This window comes from Nicotiana tabacum, chromosome 4, assembly GCF_000715075.1.
Source record: "Nicotiana tabacum cultivar K326 chromosome 4, ASM71507v2, whole genome shotgun sequence".
Taxonomy (NCBI): domain Eukaryota; kingdom Viridiplantae; phylum Streptophyta; class Magnoliopsida; order Solanales; family Solanaceae; genus Nicotiana; species Nicotiana tabacum.
Genome location: NC_134083.1, coordinates 143,876,663 through 143,896,879, shown reverse-complemented (window position 1 = coordinate 143,896,879; position 20,217 = coordinate 143,876,663).

The following is a 20,217-nucleotide window of genomic DNA, read 5'->3' as shown; positions in this document are numbered from 1 at the left end:
CATTCCTTGCAAATGGGTATATAAAATCAAGCAGAAATCTGATGGTTCTATTGAGAAGTACAAGGCTAGGTTGGTGATTAGAGGGGATACTCAAAAAGAGCACATTGACTACAATGAGACTTTTTCCCCTGTCGTTAAATTCACTACCATTAAATGCCTCCTCTCCCTTGTTGCCAAGAAGGATTGGACAGTCTACCAACTCAATGTAAATAATGCTTTTCTTCATGGGGATCTAAATGAAGAAGTATACATGAAAGTTGCCCCTGGCTTGCAAGTTTCTGCTTCTTCTACACAGTCTTCCTCTACTTCTCCTCTAGTTTGCAAGCTCAAGAAGTCTTTGTATGGCCTCAAGCAGGCTTCTAGATAGTGGTTCTCTAAACTGTCTGAAGCTCTGCTCTCTAGAGGCTACATTTCAAGCAAAAATGATTATTCCTTATTCACAAAATCTGTTGATGGGTCTCTCACTGTACTGGCTGTTTATGTTGATGACATTTTGTTGGCTGGGGACAACATTTCTGAGTTGGACAGTGTCAAAACCTTCCTAGATGCACACTTTAAGATTAACGATTTGGGTTCCATTCATTACTTCTTGGGTTTAGAGGTCACTCACACTTCTCAGGGATTTGTCATGAGCCAACAAAAGTTTACTTCTGATTTGCTAGTTGAATTTCATTGTCAGAATTTCTCCTCAGTGATGACACCTCTTGATTCTTCCATCAAGTTGGTTGCTGACATGTGAGAGCCACTATCTGATCCTAACACTTATAGGAGGATCATTGGGAAGTTGAATTTTCTTCAACATACCCGGCTTGATATTGCCTTTTATATGCAACATCTTAGCCAGTTCTTACAGGCTCCTCAAATTCCTCATATGTTGGCTGCTATACATGTCCTTAGGTATCTGTCTGCTGTTCCTGATCTTGGGATCTTGCTCTCCAATTCTTCTGATTGTTCTCTTATAGCCTATGCTGATTCTGACTGGGCTACTTGTGCCCAATCTCGGAGGTCTATCACTGGTTATTACATCACACTTGGTGGCTGTCCTATATCTTGGAAGAGTAATAAGCAGCCCACCATTTTCTTATCTTCCGCTGAGGTAGAATACCGAGCTTTGAACATGGTTGTGGCTGAAATTTCTTGGCTGATTAGGATTCTAGCTGATCTTGGGTTGTTGATATCCTCTCCTATCCCTATTTATTGTGACAGGAAGGCATCACTTCATATTGCTCGGAATCCTATTTTTCATGAGCGTACAAAACACATCGAGATTGATTGCCATTATGTGCGCGACAGTCTGCATTCTGGCTTGGTTTCACTTCATTTTGTTCCAGTTCTGAACAAGTGGCTGATATATCAACCAAGTCTCTTCCAGGACACCTCCATCATAATCTGTTTGGCAAGCTTGGTGTGCTCTCACCCTCAAGCTTGAGGGGGGTGTTGGATAGCACAGGCCCAATAAACCACTGGCCCAATTATAGCTGAAGCAACCTCTTTGTACATGTTATACTCTTATATGTAATAGACACATTTTGTATTTACTTGATAGCCACTTCTACTTTTATATAAACAAATAGATGGTTCTGGAATAAAATAAGTGAGACATTTTCATTTCAATAGATTAGATATTTTCTCTCTCTTCGTCTCTCTTCTCTTTCTCTGATAATGGATTTTGTACAATAATCGAGCTCTTCTTCACTTGACAGAAGAAGAGACACGAGTTTTAATCTGGGCTTTGTTCATACCCATTTTGTGAAAGAGATCAAGTAACAAATGTGGCTCATAATTTCGGAGTGTCGAACGAGTTACCTTGGAGCTTGTCGAAATGGCTTCTTTGTTGGAGAAGCCAAGTGAATTTACCAGAAAGTCCACCAATGTATTAGCACGGGAAGTCGCTGCAGCTGTGGAGTAAATGAGTTGAAATCTGATGGAAATGAGACGCTCTTTTTGCGCAATTTTTACTGATTCCAAACATCGGGGCAAGCTCTCTTCGTTTGCAGGCGTTACCACTACCTTCGGGGTCATACTCCACTTCGTTGATTTATTTCAGCTATGAGTCATTCACTTTAGTTTTATGGCGGCTGGACTTTAATTATGTTTTATTTTTATTTTAGGCAAAACGAACTCGTAGACACTTCAACTTGCATTAATTTTTCATCCCGGTAAATAAACTTTTAACTTTTTCATTTGAATACCTTAACTTATAAAAACACACGTTTTAAACACCTGCATCAAAGCTTGATACTCAATTGTGTTGACAAGGATAACACGTCATATGATAAGGTTTTTTATGGTTTGACACATGTAATTTATGGGTCCTACCGTATATGGTGAAATTGGTTTATATTAAATGCTCGAATGATTACATGACACGTGAAATCGGAGGCGGACGAAAGATGAAATGAATAGGAATCAAGACCGAGGACAACAACTTCGGTTGGTATTGGGTAGATCCCGAACGGAACACAATCAACTGAGGCAAACGAATGTTTGTCATCGGATGATGTTTAATGAACAATACTCCTCAGTATTAAATATGCAACTGTTGTAGAGAATTTTAGCATTTATGGCCTGTCGTTACACATTCATCAATGACCCTCATTATTGTCATTTAAGAGGGGCTTGATCCTAGGATCTTATTTCCTAAGTATAGCTATAAAAATGGACTTGAACAACCATTGTAGGACACGGAATCTCTAGCAAAATTTATGCTACTCCCTCCGTTCCATTTTATGTGAACCTATTTCCTTTTTGGTCTGTTCCAAAAAGAGTGACCCCTTTCTAAATTTGGATACAATTTAGTTTAAGCTATTCTACCATTAATGAGAAGCTTTTATAACCACACAAATACTCTGGACCCCTTTTTGACTTGTTTAGGACCACAAATTTCAAAAGTCTTCATTTTTTCTTAAACTCCGTGCCCAGTCAAACAGGTTCACATAAATTGAAACGGAGGGAGTACATTTTACTATAAAGCTGAATAATATAACTTTATTTTATGTCTAATATTGTCCTTATCGTTGTCTTCAGAAGCTTTGCTCCCGAAACTAGGTTGCTTGTTATTTCTCTCGATTTCAATGTTAAGTCTTATATTTCATTTAATTTATTTATCATTTTGGGATCAAATCAATTCACTTGTCTATAAATCACGCAACAAATTCAATTGTACAGTTTTACAGGTAAACAGTTTGGCACCCATCGTGGGGCTTAGACAACTGCGTAATTGAGTTGATCCTTGAATCTATTACTAACTTATTTGATTCTTTGTTTCATAGCAAAAATCGTATAAAATGGCAGCTGACGATGTTAACATCATACACAACGTTGAGGCACTAAATAATCTGCCATAACACGAGGATTCGATCAATGAGACCCACAATGAGGGGGACGTTGCAACTTCGATCCATGGCGGGCCATATACCCGACATGTGGAGGAGACAAATCCTAATGATGAGCACGTTGCGGAAACAGTAAGGATCCCGAGAGAGTAGCAAAAGTCCATCATGTGCCATCTCTCAAGGCAAGACCAGGCCATGAGAACTAAATCAGGCATTGTCAGACGCTTCCAACAATGGAATAGAAGAGGCCATGTTCTTCTCGGCGCTCCCACAAATCAAATAGCTCAAAGAGTTGATAACAACACCTCGAGGGGTGAGGTTGGCTTCGATGGAGCCGGGGGGATCGATAGCGGAGCCGGTAACGACAACGACAATGATCCCTTCAAAACCGAACTCATGAGGTTCATGAGGAAAATGAACGAGTGGATGGATCAGAACGCGAAAGAGTTCCATGTTTAAATGGACCAAATTACTGGCACACCACCAGCGTTGAAGGGCCCGAACTCGAAGAAGTACACCCAATTGCCATTTAAGCCGAGCACAACACTAGAATTGATTCCGAAACGATTCAAAATGCCACACATACCGAAGTATGATGGGACTTCAGGCCCTCAGGAGTATAGCACAACCTATACCATGGCGGTGAAAGGAAACGACTTGGTCCAACATGAGATTGAGTCGGTCCTGTTGAAGAAATACGGAGAAACCCTCACGAAGGGGGCCTTGACATGGTATTCACTCTTACCCGAACACTCAATATATTCCTTTGAGATGCTCGCAGATTCTTTCATCAAGGCCCATGTTGGGGCCATGAAGGTCTAGGACCGGAAGGCGGACATATTCAGAATTTAGCAAAGAGAGCCCGAGTTACTGCGTGAGTTTGTGATCAGGTTACAGAAAGAAAGGATGTTACCGGTCGTGCCACATGAATGGGAAGCTGAGGCATTTACTAAGGGGTTGAACCTGAGGAGCTCCGATGCCTCCCAAAAGGTGAAAGAAAGCCCGCTCGAGTTCCAAACAACTACATGGGCGGATGTCCATAACCATTATGAATCAAAGATAAGGATAGAAGATGATCAGCTCGGCTTCTCGGCATCAACCAAGGGTCGGGATCGAGAAAAGAACAGGGATAAATTGAAAGATGATTTTTATTCATATCGGCGATCTTCTAAGGGCCAATTCTTACCCTACGAGAGGGTCGAAGGACGCAGTAGCAAAGGATTCCGATCAACGGATAGGTTCGACCCCAGTAGAAGAATTGACCACGGTCGAAATAATAGGTCGTTGTAGGACAAAAAGGTATCGGGTTCCCGGGATTTCACTTATCCCAGGCTGTTAGAGTATAATTTCAATATTAGCGTAGTGGAGCTGGTATCGACAATGAGAAACATCAAGGAAGCACGGTTCCCGAGGCCAATGAGATCCGATCCCAGCTAGAGGGATCCTAATTTATGGTGCGAATATCATGGGACTTATGGCCACCGAACTGGGGACTGCTGACATCTGCACAAGGAGGTGGCAACACTGTTGAAGAACGGCCATCTCAGGGAATTCTTAAGCGAATAGGTTAAGAATAATTACAGTCGTAGCCGAGACAACGCGGAACCCTCGAAGATAGGGGAAGACCCTCCTTGACTAACTATCAATATGATTTTCGGGGGGAACGAGATCAGTAGTGTAACTTTCTCGGCAGCCAAGAAGACAAAGGTATCAGTGACTCATAGCAAGAGACTCTAGGAAGTTACCAATGACGCCATCACCTTCACGGAAGAAGACGCCGATGGACTTCTTCTGCCGTACAACGATGCCCTGGTAATTTATCTTAATGTTTTAGATTTCAATATTAAACGTGTTTTGGTTGACCGGGGAAGTTCAGCCAACATCATTCAATGGAGGGTGCTGGATCAAGCCAAACTTACCGGAAGCATCATTCCGACAACAAAGCTTCTCGCCAGGTTCAACTTAGCGAGTGTGACAACCCGGGGGGAAATCTTGTTGCCCACAAATGCCGAAGGTGTCACGAAGACCACCTTATTTGAAGTGGTGGACGGCGACATGGGCTACAACATAATTCGTGGTAGACCTTGGCTACATGAGATGAATGCCATACCATCAACATATCACCAACTGTTTAAATTCCCAACTCCAGAGGGAATCAAACAAATAATAGGAGATCAATTGACAACAAGGTAAATGAATGCGGTATCGATTTCCAGCAGTAAAAGGGAATGAACTCAACACATAGCAATTATAGGAACCGATGCCTATTCCCGAACCGATCGAAGATGACAAAGGGGAGGAGTCGTCGGAATCCCATCAAGTACCAAGATATTTTCAAGTACCGGAAGAAATAGACACGGCCAAGTTCACGGAAGAAGAACTCAAACAAGAGGCTTTGTTCGAAAAATTCTTGGAGAGAAAATTTCACTTGGGTACAGGACTCAACCCCAAGCTCAGGTCAGGATTTAATGATTTTCTTAAAACTAATGTTGATTGTTTCACGTGGTCGCACGCGGACATGAAAGGTATCCCGCTAGAGGTAGCTGTGCACAAGCTAAGCCTGGACCCAATCATCCCACCCTAAGGCATAAGAAACGCCCAATAGAGGTAACTCGGTTACTTGATATCGGTTCTATCCGAGAGGTAAGGTATCCCGACTGGCTAGCTAATATAGTTGTAGTTTCGAAAAAGAATAATAAATTTTGAATGTGCTTAGATTATAAAGACTTGAATAAGGCGTGCTCAAAAGATTCGTTCCCACTGCCGAACATCGATCAAATGATTGACGCGACCGCCAGACACGAGTTAATGAGTTTTTTTGATGCTTATTCCGTGTACAATCAAATTAAGATGAACCCGGAGGATCAAGAAAAAACTTTGTTCATAACAAACTTTGGCACATATTGTTGTAATGTAATGCTCTTCGAGCTTAAAAATGCTGGAGCCACTTATCAGAGGCTCATGAACAAGATGTTCGAAAACGAAAAGGTAAGACAATGGAAGTATACATAGATGATATGCTGGTCAAGTTTTTGAATGCAGGTGACCATTTAAAACACCTCTTGGAAACCTTCGATATCCTAAGGAAGCATAACATGAAGCTCAACCCCAAAAAATGCGCGTTCAGAGTTAGCTCCGAAAAATTCTTGGGTTTCTTGTTGTCACAAAGAGGGATCGAGGTCAATCCCAATAAGATAAAAGCCATCAAGGACATCCCAGACCAGCTGACAAGTGCGAAAGAAGTCCAAAGGCTAACCGGTAGATTGGCTGCTCTAAGTAGGTTCATTTCTCGATCTTCAGAAAAATGTCATAAATTCTTCTCACTTTTAAAGAAGAAGAACAACTTCGAATGGAATCTAGAATGCCAACAGGCCTTAAAAGACCTAAAATGTTATCTATCAAGCCCTCCGCTACTATCAAAACCAGAGGAAGGCGAACAATTGCTGATATACATAGCGGTCTCAAAGGTAGTGGTAAGAGCCGTTCTAGTCCGGGAGGATGAAGGTACGCAATCTCCTGTCTATTATGTTAGCAAAATTTTGTCGGGAGAGGAAACTCATTATCGGCACCTCGAAAAACTGACCTTAGTTCTCGTAGTCGCCTCTCAAAAGCTTAGGCCTTATTTTTAGTGCCACCTGATAGCCGTTGTGACAACCTTTCCCTTGCGGAATGTCTTTCACAAACCTGAGTTGTCAGGTCGGCTGACCAAATGGACAGTTGAAATTAGTGAATTTGATATTGAGTATAAGCCCAAGACTGTGATCAAATCACAAGTTTTGGCCGACTTCGTGGCCGATTTCAGTCCCGGGCTACTGCATTTGGCTGCAAAAGAAGCGATGATGGTGTCAGAAATGACATCAGGAGTTTGGACCCTGTTCACAGATGGAGCTTCCAATGTGAAAGGGTCCGGGCTCGGGGTTCTCCTAATCACGTCCTCGGGAGAAACCCTGAGGCAGACCATAAAATTTGTTCCTTTAACTAACAATAAATCCGAGTATGAGGCATTGATTACAAGACTCGAATAGGCCCGGGGACTTGGCTCCGAGGTCATAGAGATCAAATGTGATTCGCAGCTAGTGGTAAACCAAGTTTATGAGATCTTTGACACAAAGGAGGAACACATGCACCAATATGTGATTAAAGTTCAAACTTTGCTCACATGGTTCGGGGTAGTGGTCGATTATCCACATCCCGAGAGAAGAAAGCATAAAAGCAGATGCGTTGGCCAATTTTGGGTCGTTCACAGAGATGTAGGGATCAGATTTTGGTACCGTCGTACAAATCATGCATTCGATACTAGATGTGGATGGTTATTGTGAAGTAAATACAACCAACCAAGTCTGGGACTGGAGGAATGATTCATCGATTACCTTCAGTACGACAAGCTTCTCGAAGACCCGAGGGCATCCCGAGCACTCTCTACCAAAGCAGCTCGCTATAGCTTTTAGGGGAGGGGGAGGGAGGGGGGAAGCTATATAGAAGGTTGTTCCAAGGCCCGTTGGCCCGATGTTTAGGAGCCTCAGAGGCAGATTAAGTCATGAGAGAGGTTCATGAAGGGATATGCGGGAATCATTCTAGTGCAGATTCATTGGTGCTAAAATTAGTTAGAGCAGGATACTATTGGCCTCTGATGGAACAAGACGCGGAGGCATTCGTTCAGAAATGTGACAAGTGTCAATGCCATGCACCGTTAGTGCACCAACCGCTAGAACTATTGCATTCGGTACTGTCCCCATGGCCATTCATGAAATGAGGGATGTATATAGTTAGGCCGCTGCCACCAGGTCCCGGGAAGGTAAGGTTTCTTTTAATTTTAACTGATTACTTCACTAAATGGGTTGAGGCAGGTCCCTACCAAAAGATCGGTGAGCGCAGAGTGGTCAATTTACTGTGGAAAAATATAATTTTCAGTTTGGAATACCGAAGGAGATTGCCTGCGACAATGGACCACATTTCATAGGCTCTAAGGTTACAAAATTTCTTGAAGACCTGAAAATTAAAAGAATCACATATTCACCATACCATTCAAGCGCAAATAGGCAGGCAAAATCAACTAATATGGTTGTTATTCAAAACCTCAAAAAGAGGTTGGAAGCATCCAAGGGCAAGTGGCTTGAAGTGTTATCGGGAGTGTTGTGGGCATACCGGACGACGACTAAGTCAAGCATGGGGGAGACACCTTTCTCTCTCATATACGACGTAGAAGCTCTGATCCTGGTGGAAGTAGGAGAACCGACCTTGCGGTACTTTCGGGCGGACGAAGAAGCAAATAATGAGGCATTACTGGTCAAACTGGATTTGCTTGACGAACGCATGGACTTGGCGCATATAATAATGGTGGCTCAGAAACAAAGGATGGAAAGATTCTATAACTGAAGGGCCAATCTCCGCTATTTTAAAGTGGGAGACTTGTTTTTGAGGAAAGTGACTTAGAACACCCAGGAGCTCAACGCGGGAAAGTTGGGTCCGACATAGGAAGGCCCATACCGGGTTTTTTCTATCACCGGAAAAGGATCATATGCACTAGAGAACCAAGATGGAGTCAAATTGCCGAGCAACTGGAATGTGACTCTCCTCAAAAGGTATCACTGCTGATGGATCCTACTTACACTGAAAGTATGTGTTGCACTCTTTTTCCATTCTGGGTTTTTTCTGGAAAGATTTTTAACGAGGTACCAATGGAAAGCATACTACAAAGGAAATGTCATCAGCAAAGTTAAGACCTTTAAATGACAAGGCATTGAAACGACAAACCACTGCGGGATGGTTAAATAGTCTTTGGCTCGATGGCAAATTCCTAATGGGAAGCAAAACTTGCCATCATACCAAAGGCTATTCAACCGTTCACAAGTGTTTTTCCTCAGAGAAGCAAGACTTCCAGTGTTCCAATTCGCATTCGACGCATTCGAATAATAGGGGGGGGGATAGTATAAGAATACGTCAACTTGATTTCCACGAAAACCGAGACTGTGAGACCCGGGAACAATAATGTCTTATCAAGACTGGGGACTGCACAGCTAGCCCCGTAGAAATAAGTTGTACAAATTAGCCACATGTATTGGCAATTTCTTTTCTTTCAACAAACGAATGCTAATGTACTTTTGAAGATAGAAGGAATAAAATGAAGTCCTTTTATTTTTATCTTGTTTCTTGTCCAAACAATGAATTGATTTAATTTTATCATTTGAAAGTTAACTAAAAACTTCAAATACTAGTGCCGGAATGAGCATGAGACGTCCTCTTCAAGAATAACATAAACATAAGAGGGCCCTCTCTTATGAAACCCTCATCGTAAAGGGTTGGTTCTAGAAAAGTTTATGCCCGGAACCCAAAAGCTATCGGAAGAAAACACACCCGAAGTGTTACTTAATTCGACGTAAAAGGAATAAAATTTGTGCAATACTTAAACAAAAGGTCCTTTTTATTTATCAAACATGTCAAGCGTCATGAATACAAAGATACAAAAGAAGACAACAAAAGAAAACAAAGCAAAAAGGCTAAACTTAGTCGCCACCGGAACTCAGGGGAAGAGAAACATCTATGCCGCCGGGGGAAGTAGGCGGATCTGTCGTCAGCAAAGGATCTTGGCCTTCATCATCATTCTCTTCAAGTTTCTCCTCGGTTCCCGAAAACTCAAAACCGGGACTAGAAGAGCCAGTTGCATCAGGCTGCGCCGGGAGGCGTTCTCGAGCAATTAACTCCAGTGTTCGAGCCTTGGTAATCTTATCATCAATATCAATAACGCCTGCTTTGGCCTCTTCCAAGGTTTTTCTCTTCATATGGTACATAGATTGTGTTTTTTCAATGATGATAGAATCTCTTTGGTGCTGAACTTTTGCCTTAAGCCTATCAACCTCGGTCAAAAGGCAATCCAACTCGGATCTCATGGCACTAAGGCTAAGATCGAGATCACGGATTGTGGTTATGTGAACCTTATTTTGATCCATGATCTTCTTGTACCTATCTTCCACCCAAGCCTGCTTTTCCTTGGCAGCAACAACCTCTTAAGCCTTTGAGTTCAAAGCTGCCTCCAAATTATTTGCTCGTTCGATGGAGGCAGACTCGCGCTCGATAGCCGCAAGAGAAACATCTTGATATTTAGCCTGCCTAGCCTTTGCATCCTGAAGTTGTGCATGTAGTTTAGTGGATTCTTGGCTGTGATACATCACATCTTGCTCACTCTGTTGCAACCGGGACTGAAGCTCGGCCGCTTCAGTAGCCTTCGCCTCTAGTACCGAGAGGCGTGCGACGAGTTAATTCTTCTCGGCCAACAGTTGATCCCGCTCGGACATAAGTCCCTCTTTGTCAAGGATCAATCTCTGAAGGCCATCAGAAGCGAGGAAGTTGGCTTGTAAAACAAATATCGAAGTCAGAAACCCTGCTGTAACAGATGAATAAAAACAAGCAGTAAAAACAACAAGTACAATACCGCTGCTGCATTATGCATGGCGTTATTTAACATACACTTCCCTGAAAGAGAGTGTATTTTCTTCTTATCATTCTTTGAAGACAGTGGCTTCAGGTAATTGGTGAGCTTCACCGGCCTGGACAGCAGGTGGAACTCTTTTGAGACCGAGAGAGAGAGACGCCCCTCCTCACTTGGGGATCGACAGAAAGAGAATGAATAGTTGTGCCCCAAATTCCCGTGGTCAAGGGACTAGGGAGGAGGGACATCCTCCTCTTCGGTGTCTGCAGCCAACATAGGAGATGTGGCAGTTTCTGGTGATGAAGGCACGACCGGTGTGGAGGGAGATGAAGCTGATGGTGTTGTAGGTTGAGAAGTAGCTGCGATAGAGGCCGTGCTGTTTGTTGGTTGATCACCATCCAAAGGCAGAAGATGCCCGATATTCAACCTCATAGGACCAGGAGTAGCAACTGGGACTAGAAAGGAAGAGTCAGCATTCTCCACTAGATCCAGTTCTCCCTAGAGCACTCTGACCTCGCCCTTAGTTGGGGTTCTAAGCTCTCCATACTGAGAATTCGATTGAGCCGATGAAGATCTTTGTCTCCTTAGAAGGGAAACCTCTCCATCACTAGCTTCCCCATCGTCAATAACTACAGTGACTGCGACTGGCTCGGGTGTGGATTTCTTTACTTTCTTATTGTTATCCCCAACCGAGGAAGAATGCCGCCTTTTTGGTTGCTTGTTCTCTAGCCGAGGATGCCTAGAGAAAGTATTTGCACTGGAAGCAGACCCAAGGGCACCTGTTAGGGTGAAAGTTTCCTACAACAACTTCGTAACCTCTGCGGGACCGACCAAAACATCCCTCTCAAGGCGGGAAACAGAACCCTGCGGGAGACATGAATTAAATAAAAAGGTAGGGTTAGCAGGTTTTCTTATGTACAAAGGTGGAATGAAGGAAGAGTCAGTTTACCATGGTTCTTGGCCCTCCACTCATATTTGAGGGCCAACTCCTTCCACCAGCGGGTCTCTAACGTAGTGATGTCCATAATCTTGTTAACCCATCGGTCCAAGACTTCAACCCTTGGTGGTGTCCATCGAGTAGCTGAAATAACAAAAGAAAAAGGGTTAACAATGATATGGGGACAATCGTTTTCTGAGAAAGAGATAGATTTTGAACTTACGTGAACGATTCTAAGATTCGGGGAAAGATGGAGTTGTGGCCGGGATGATATCTTTGGTAGCAATGACAACAAACCGCTCCATCTATGCACGATCATTATCATCATCCATGCTTGTAAGCAAGGTATGGTGGCCACACTTGCTGAAATTTATTACTCCCCCACGAAAGATTTTGGGGGAGTAGAGGTTCATCATATGTGCCAGGGTGAGGGACTCCTTCGTTTCCTGGCACAGCCGCCACAGACAAGCCACTGTTAGTTACACCGAAGGACCCACCTGAGCCAAACAGACCTGGTACCAGTGGCACAACTCCAAAATCATGGGGTCAAATCCCCCGCTCAAAGAAAACAGACCCAAAGTGAAGGGATACATATAAATGTACGTAAACCCTTCTTAGTGAAGGTTACCCACTCCACCAGATCGAGAGCAATGATGTCTAGGGCATGCCAGTTACAGTCCTCCTTCACAGCAAGAATGCTAGAAGGGCGAATATAAGAAGAATATTTACCAACAACCCAAGTTCGAGGGTTTGGAGTGGCGAATTTCTCTTCAAAATCTTTGGCAGTGTTTAGATGATTAGGTATAATGGTGCTCATTGTGGGAGGATCAAATATCAACATCAACCTCTTTATCTTTGCTCCTCTTCGGGCCCCCACCGAAGAGAAAACCAGAAGAACTAGTAAAAAAAGCCATGATGATAAGGAGATGATAGAGTTTTTTTCAAAAGGATCAAAGAGAGATGAAAGCAAAAGGAAGATAAGTGCAAAGAGGTTAAGAAAGTTTATGAAGTTGTAGAAGTGAAAGAAGAAGAATGAGGCATATAAGTAAAGGTATATGCGGCTAAAATCGTGGTCATGATTACCTCGAGAATCGGTAAAAATATTGATAAATCGTGGGGTAATACGTGTTCGGAGTATTAAATACGAGGAGACGTGCGTCTTATCAAGCGTCAGAAATTTTTCAGAAGGGTTTTACCTGCCAAGAAAAGAATCTTCACCAACTTCCTGATGACACAAAGATGTGCCACCGGAAAGCAAGGGGACTATATATATAGGGTAAAATTTATTTATATTAAATGCTCGAATAATTACATGTCATGTGGAACCGAGGCGGACGGAAGATGAAGCGAGTAGGAACCAAGACTGAGGATAATAATTTCGGCTGGTATCGGATAGATCCTGAATGGAACACAGTCAATGGAGGCAAACAAATATTTATTATCGGACGACATTTAATGAAGAATATTCTTCAGTATTAAATATGCAGCCGTTGCAGAGAATTTTTGTATTCATGGTCTGCTGTTACACATTCATCAATGACCCTCATTATTGTCATTTAAGAGGGTCTTGATCCTAGGATCTTGTTCCCTAGGTATAGCTATAAAAATGGACTTGAATAACCATTGTAGGACACAAAATCTCTGGCAAAACTTATGCTTCATTTTACTATCAAGCTGAATAATATAACTTTATTTTCTTTCTAATATTGTCTTTATCGCTGTCTTCGGAAGCTTTGCTGCCGAAACCAGTCTGCTTGCTATTTCTCTAGATTTCAACGCTAAGTCTTATACTTAATTTAATTTATTTATCATTTTGGGATCAAATTAGTTCACTTTTTTATAAATCACGCAACAAATTCAACTGTACCGTTTTACTGGTTTAACACCCATATTTTAAAATGAGTTAATACCCTAAAGCCCGCCTAAACTATACAACTTTTGTCAGCTCCCTACCTAAACTATCGCATGTCCCCGAAAACCCCCTGAACTATATCCCCCTTCATAATAAAATTCCCTCGTCGCTTATGTGGCATAATGTGTGTAATAAATCGTCCAAAAGCGCGTGAAGGCTGAAAAAACCATTAAAATGGCCCATCTTACAGTGTCTAACAACTAATTAGCCCTTATATTTTGAAATTTATATTTCTTTTTATTTTCTCCTGTTTTTCTTATATTTCACCTTCCTTCCTCATTTATTTACCTTTTTTCTCCATTTTTCACCATTCTTCTCCATTTCTTCATCTAAATCCATCTGAAATTCTCTCTCTTGTTATTTCTGAATTAATTTCTTATCTTTGTCATTTTATCCATACTTTGTTTCTTACCCTTTATTTGAAAGAAAGAACATTATTTAAAGTATTTGTAGAGCATGAGGTTTAATGCCTTTCAAGTAATTAGGGAATAAAGAAATAGGACATGTAGCTATCTTGTTTAATAGCTTAGGTATCTCCTTCGACAATCTTCAGAATTTAAGTATGTCAAAACTCTAATTTTCTATACTGATTCAGGAGCAGAAACCCTAGTTTTTATCCTGATTTTCGAACAGAAGCAAGAATCGATAAAGCATTCGAGATTAAAACCAAGATTAATGGTGAAAATCGCTACTGAGAGATTAGTGTAGCCATTCTCCGATGAGAGCAAAGAGAAAATGAGTTTTTTATAATTGACCCACTAGTTTTAACCCTAGCCCCCTTTTTATTTTTACTAAGTAATTTTTTATAATGATATAATAAAGAGTATTAAAATCTTAATTAAGTTTGTTTTTTAGATTAAGCTACAAATATCCACGTAGATTGCCACATGACAGATTTTAAAAATAATTTGGATAGTGTATTATACGCACTAGTAAGAATGCGACGAAGGGGCTTTATTATGAAGGGGATATAGTTCAGAGAGTTTTCTGGGACATGCGATAGTTTAGGTGGGGAACTGACAAAAGTTGTATAGTTTAGGCGAGTTTCAGGGTATTAAATCAATTTATGAAATTTGCTAAAAATATTTCTCTCTCCTTCTCAACCCCACCAAAACTATTCAATCGGAGCCATACTACCACCATAATCTTCATTCATGACCAATTATTGATCAGATAAAAAATATCTTAAATTATCTATTTTTTACCCAAATTCTCTTTTTAGTCTTATGTTCAATAAAATCACCATTTTGCCCATGAAAAACTCGGCCTCATTTTCTGAAAATATTATGATATGCCAGCAACAATGCCATCGTCATGCACTACTAGAGCACCATCAACAATGCCATCGTCATGCACTACTAGAGCACCAACAACCCTGCATCTCTTCAGAGACCGAAGGCAGCAACGAGCAACAAAAATTAGAACGTCGTAGACGGACACCAATTCATCATCACCTTTATACTAATAGTGAGGTGCCTTCTTCCACCAAATCTTCTCCACCAATTCCAAATCTTAAACTCAACCTTCAAATCACTTACCTGCAACTAAGAAAACACCAATCAGTCTTTCATTAAAAAAAGACCACTAGTGACAACACCTCACAAGAACCCTAGAAGAAAAATCAATCGAGAAAAGAAAAGGAAAAGAAGAGAAATTAAGGAGGAATTAGGGGAGGTGAAGGCATCGGGAATAATGGGGGTGGAATTTTCAGAAAGGGGAAAGAAATGGGGAGAGGTAAAATGAAGGGGCAAGGCAGTGGAGTTAAACGAAAGGGGAGTTGCAGTTTTTCTTTCTTTTTTCTTTTTTAATCATTTCTTTTGTTTTTAACCTTAGTTTATGTTTGGCAAAATAGCCTCGGGGCCACCTAAACTTGTAGCCATTTGTCAATCCAGTAAACAAACTTACAACTTTCCCATTTTTCCATTTTAACACTTATATTGAAGAAATGACTACTATAAATACTTTTGACCGTTGACCATACCTATGTGAAAATGGTGTAGTTGACATGGACGAACTGAGTGAAAGTCACGCTGTCAAGGCGCGTAATGGGATTGTTTTAATTAAATAATATTAGAATGAAGAAAAAGAAATAAAAAAGAATAAAGACCTATCCCTATCCCCTTCTCTTTTCCCCTCCCCTCCCACATTTCTCTCTGTCTTCCCTAGCAAACTCCCCTCCCCTTTCTATATTTGTTTTCATTTCCTATCCTAATTTTACCTCCCTTCCCTTTAATCATTTCTTTTCCCCTCCTTCTTTTCATTCCAATATTTTTTTTCATTCATTTGCTAGTCTCCACCCACTTTTTCTATCCCAACTTCCCTCAAACTCCCACATAACCAACACCATCACCCCATATCGTTGCCATTAACTTTCTTTTCTTCTTCCTTTTCCCTTTCTCTTTTTTCTTCCAAAGCAAACCTAGTTAGTAGGCTGTCGCTAATAAATTGCAGGTGAGAATTAATGAAAACTTAGGTGGCTTTGATAGAAGAATAAGAAAATAAAGTGAAATTTTTTGTCTTCAATGGAATTTTTCGATGGCATTTAGTGAAAATAATTTTGAAACGAATGTTTGTTTAGTTTTTTGGGTGGAATAACAATAACTTTTTACTGGAAGAAAAAAGGAGGGGAGTGTAACGATCCGGCCGGTAGTATCGAGTATTATATCCCCATTCCCCTATTTACTGCTTATCTTGTGTTCAATTATAATTATGTGACTCGTCGGAGAGGATTCAGAATGAATTGGAACAATTAGTTTCAAGATTTAAAGCTTAAGTTGAAATAGTTGATCGGATATTGACTTATGTGTAAACAACCCCGGAATAGAGTTTTAGTGATTTCAATAGCTCCGTATGGTGATTTTGGACTTAGGAGTGCATCCGTAAAAGTTTTTGGAAGCCCGTAGTTAAATTAGGCTTGAAATGACGAAAATATAAAGTTTAATTTTGGAAGTTTGATCGGGGAGTTGACTTTTTGATATTGGGGTCAGAATTCGATTTTGGAAATTGGAATAGGTCCGTTATGTCATTTATGACTTGTGTGTAAAATTTGAGGTCAATCAGACTTGATTTGATAGGTTTCGGCATCGAATGTAGAAGTTGGAATTTCTTAATTTCATTAAGTTTGAATTAAGATGCGATTCATCATTTCGATGTTGTTATATGTGATTTGAGGCCCTGAGTAGGTCCGTAATATATTTTGGGACTTGTTGGTATGTTCAGACGGGGTTCTGAGGGGCTCGGGTGAATTTCGGGGTGGTTTCAGACCATTTTTAAGACATTTTTAATTGCTGGTTTTTGTCTACAGAGGTGTGCATCACGATCGTGAACATTGGGTCGCGTTCGCGAAGAGCAAACAGCAGTTTGGGTCCTTGTGAATCGCAATCACGGAAGCTCTTTCGCGATCGCGAAGAACAAAAGCTCTGCTACACTCACTCGACTTTGGAAGCTTTTATCTCGCAATCTATAAGGAATTTGGCGATGATTAAAAAATAAAAGTTGTAGCCCTTGATGTCTAGTTTTCTAAAAGTCAAACCATTTGTCATTTGGAATTTTGTACAAAATGTTATTACTATTATACTAGAGGCTGTCTGGAAGAGTTGGGGAGTTTGTGCTTCGCGATCGCGAAGAGCCAATTTGGAGCTGGAAAATTTTGTGCTTTGCTATCACGAAGAGTAAATACCTGGACAAAAGCTATATTTTGAGGTTTCGCGCGATTTTAACACATTTGGAGCTATGGAGCTCGTACTGAAGCGATTTTTAGGCGATTTTCACCATATTTCTTGGGATAAGTGATTCTAACTCGGTTTTGGTTAAATTATATGAATCTATTGGTTTTTTTATCAACAAATTATTGTTTTGTGTAGAAAACAATAAAATTTTTTATAGACTTTAATTGAGGATTTGAAGACCAAGTTGTGGTCGAATTTGAGTAATTTTAGTATGGTTAGACTCGCGGTTGAATGGAGGTTCGGATTTTATGAGTTTTGTTAGAATCCGAGACGTGGGCCCCACTGGCGATTTTTGAGTGTATTTTCAGATTTTGAAGAAAAAATAGTATTTTCATATGGAATTAATTCTTATAATTTGTATTGACTGAATCGATTTAATTGTGATTAGATTTGAGCCGTTCGGAGGTTGATACACGTAGAATAGAATTTTCAGAGTATTGTTTAGCTTGCTCGGCAATAGATTCAGCTTGTTCGAGGTAAGTAACACTTCTAAACTTGGAGCTGAGGGTATGGACCTTGATTATACGTATTATGTGAATTGTTTGGGAGGTGACACACATGCTAGTTGGCGGGCGTGTGGGCGTGCACCGTAGAAATTGAGACTCATTCGATTCCGTAGATTTGTATAGTCAATTAACTTGTATTTTTCCATGTATTTTTCATGTGTTAGAGGAACTGAGCTGTGACTCATGTTAGAAATCTTGCTTAGGCAAATGCTGGTATTATTGGAACCCACTGAGGTCATTTCTGCTGTCGAATTATATGTTTAAACTGTAATTTCATACTCAGTCATATTCATTCATTGCATATCATATCTCAGTCTCTGTTGTTATATATTGATACATCATATCATCATTTTTGGGCTAGTTTCATGACATTGTGAGCCCGAGAGACTGGAGAGATTGATGACTGAGTGAGGCCGAGGGCTTGATTGTGAGGATAATTATAGGATCGGGCTGCACGCCACAACAGGCCATATTGGCTTTATATATTTTATTATTTATGGGATCGGACTGCACGCCACAACATGGTTGACTGATTTATGTCATGATTGGCTTGTTATAGCGCTTGGGCTGAAGGAGCCCCTCCGGAGTCTGTACATACCCCTAGTGAGCGCAGGTACCTACTGAGTGCGAGTGCCGAGCGATTGAGAAGATTGAGTGACTGTGAGGATTGAGTGACTGGGATGACTGAGTGAAATGATACTCTTAGAGTTTGTATATGGTTTTATTACTGAGTTTCATCACATTGACATGAACACTTGACATACAGGCATAGAGATACATTTTTCCTCATGCTGTACGATATTGCATCATTCATGACTTCTCCTACATATTGACATGAAGGCATAGAGATATATTTTCCTTATGTTATTTAAAAATGAAACAATTACCTGCTAAAAGTTTTGGAAAAAATCACAGTTTTCAAACTTACTCATAAATTGGTGATTTCGGTAAAGGATTTGGGTTTTCACTGATATTTTTGAAAATGAGGACTATTTTTCTAGAACTGTGAACGAGCTGAGCATTTTATCTCTGAGCTACTTCTTTTAATACTTCTATTATGTTGTTATGAACTGTTGTTGGCTATTGGTGTTGGACCCTGACCTTTGTTCCAGCTCATCACTACTTTTAACCTAAGGTTAGGTTTGTTACTTATTGAGTACATGGGGTTGGTTGTACTCATACTACACTTCTGCACCTTGCGTGCAGATATTGGATGTTGATGTTGCTGTGATCGATGAGAACTGGATTTGAAGATGTACCTGTGTTCCAGTCGTAGCTGCCTCTTGTTCATGGTAGCCTTAAATTTATAAAAACAAAATCTGTTTATGTTCATTTCGAACAGATAATGTATTTATTTCATACCAACTTTATAAATTCTAATCTTAGAAGCTCATGATTTGTACTACTAGTCCTTAGGAAATTTTTGTATAAAAGGGGTGTATTATCATTTTTTTTATCTTAATAAATCTCATTTAGTTGGATAGTTATTAATTGGCTTACCTGACGGGTTGAGTTAGGTGCCATCACGGCTAGGTAGATTTTGGATCGTGACAAGTTGGTATCAGAGCCCTAGGTTCATAGGTTCTACAAGTCATGAGCAAGTGTCTAGTAGAGTCTTGCGGATCAGTATGATGACGTCCATACTTATCTTCGAGAGGCTACAGGGCATTTTGGATAATTTCCCATCTTTATTTCCTTATCGTGCGTAATTGATTTATCTTGAAGCATAACTCCTTGAATTCCTTCCACGTATTCGTGTGCGCATGTGGGCGCTCAGTATCAGCTGTGCATCGCCGGCTTATGATTCCATGAAAGAGGTTCGAGATGAGTATTCTGTGTTTTGGTGATGGGCCAGTCTGGAGGACTTGAGGCCAGGGTTAGACCGCAACTTAAGCTCGGTAGCTTCAGTTGTAACTTATACATTTGGACTCATATGTCCGGTAATGTCCATATGAGTGGAATTTTTAGCTCGATGAGCGGTGGAATGGCTTTGTGATGAGTATGATATGACTGCGGGATATGTTAAGACGATTTGAATGTGATGAGAAGTGTTTCCTTGAAATGTAAAAAGGGCCATTGGGTGCTTCATTTTCGTTTTGATGTGACGTACAATCTCGAGTATGAATATTTTGAAGGATCTTTCACTTTGTTAAATTTTGGGATAAATTAAATTCTCACGTCTTGTTAATGAGTTCAGACTCAGAAAGATTAAGTGATTGCATGGTAATTGTGACTGCGAAAGGGTATAACAAGATGCCAATTTGAGGCTAAGCTGGTGGGTTATCCCCTGCGGAGTAATCTACGTAGGTGTGTTCCTTATAATGTTGAGTAGAGAGTTTCTTTTCTTTCAGCGGGGTGTATGTGTTGATATTT